Genomic DNA, 1,510 nt, shown 5'->3' on the forward strand with positions numbered 1-1,510 from the left:
CTGCCTGCCTGCCCTGGAGGTCAGCCTGCCAGCCCTGGAGGTCTGCCTTCCAGCCCTGGAGGTCTGCCTGCCTGCCCTGGCAGCAGCACTGCCTGCCCTGGTAGCAGCACTGCCTGCCCTGGAGGTCTGCCTGCCTGCCCTGGAGGTCTGCCTGTTAGCCCTGGAGGTCAGCCTGTTAGCCCTGGAGGTCTGCTATCCAGCCCTGGAGGTCAGCTATCCAGCCCTGGAGGTCTGCTATCCAGCCCTGGAGGTCTGCCTGCCTGCCTGCCTGCCCTGGAGGTCAGCCTGCCAGCCCTGGAGGTCTGCCTTCCAGCCCTGGAGGACAGCCTGCCTGCCCTGGTAGCAGCACTGCCTGCCTTCCAGCCCTGGAGGTCTGCCTGTTAGCCCTGGAGGTCTGCTATCCAGCCCTGGTAGCAGCACTGCCTGCCCTGGAGGTCTGCCTGCCTGCCTTCCAGCCCTGGAGGTCTGCTATCCAGCCCTGGAGGTCTGCCTGCCTGCCATCCAGCCCTGGAGGTCTGCTATCCAGCCCTGGTAGCAGCACTGCCTGCCCTGGAGGTCTGCCTTCCAGCCCTGGTAGCAGCACTGCCTGCCCTGGTAGCAGCACTGCCTGCCCTGGAGGTCTGCTATCCAGCCCTGGAGGTCTGCCTGCCTGCCTGTTAGCCCTGGAGGTCTGCTATCCAGCCCTGGAGGTCTGCCTGCCTGCCTGTTAGCCCTGGAGGTCTGCTATCCAGCCCTGGAGGTCTGCCTGCCTGCCCTGGAGGTCTGCCTGCCTGCCATCCAGCCCTGGAGGTCTGCTATCCTGCCCTGGAGGTCTGCTATCCAGCCCTGGTAGCAGCACTGCCTGCCCTGGAGGTCTGCTATCCAGCCCTGGAGGTCTGCCTGCCTGCCCTGGAGGTCTGCCTGCCTGCCCTGGAGGTCTGCCTGTTAGCCCTGGAGGTCTGCTATCCAGCCCTGGAGGTCTGCCTGCCAGCCCTGGAGGTCTGCTATCCAGCCCTGGAGGTCTGCCTGCCTGCCATCCAGCCCTGGAGGTCTGCTATCCTGCCCTGGAGGTCTGCTATCCAGCCCTGGAGGTCTGCCTGCCTGCCTGCCAGCCCTGGAGGTCTGCTATCCAGCCCTGGAGGTCTGCCTGCCTGCCCTGGAGGTCTGCTATCCAGCCCTGGAGGTCTGCTATCCAGCCCTGGTAGCAGCACTGCCTGCCCTGGAGGTCTGCCTTCCAGCCCTGGTAGCAGCACTGCCTGCCCTGGTAGCAGCACTGCCTGCCCTGGAGGTCTGCTATCCAGCCCTGGAGGTCTGCCTGCCTGCCTGTTAGCCCTGGAGGTCTGCTATCCAGCCCTGGAGGTCTGCCTGCCTGCCTGTTAGCCCTGGAGGTCTGCTATCCAGCCCTGGAGGTCTGCCTGCCTGCCCTGGAGGTCTGCCTGCCTGCCATCCAGCCCTGGAGGTCTGCTATCCTGCCCTGGAGGTCTGCTATCCAGCCCTGGTAGCAGCACTGCCTGCCCTGGAGGTCTGCTAT

The sequence above is a fragment of the Amia ocellicauda genome, unplaced genomic scaffold (genome assembly GCF_036373705.1).
Source record: "Amia ocellicauda isolate fAmiCal2 unplaced genomic scaffold, fAmiCal2.hap1 HAP1_SCAFFOLD_248, whole genome shotgun sequence".
Lineage (NCBI taxonomy): Eukaryota > Metazoa > Chordata > Actinopteri > Amiiformes > Amiidae > Amia > Amia ocellicauda.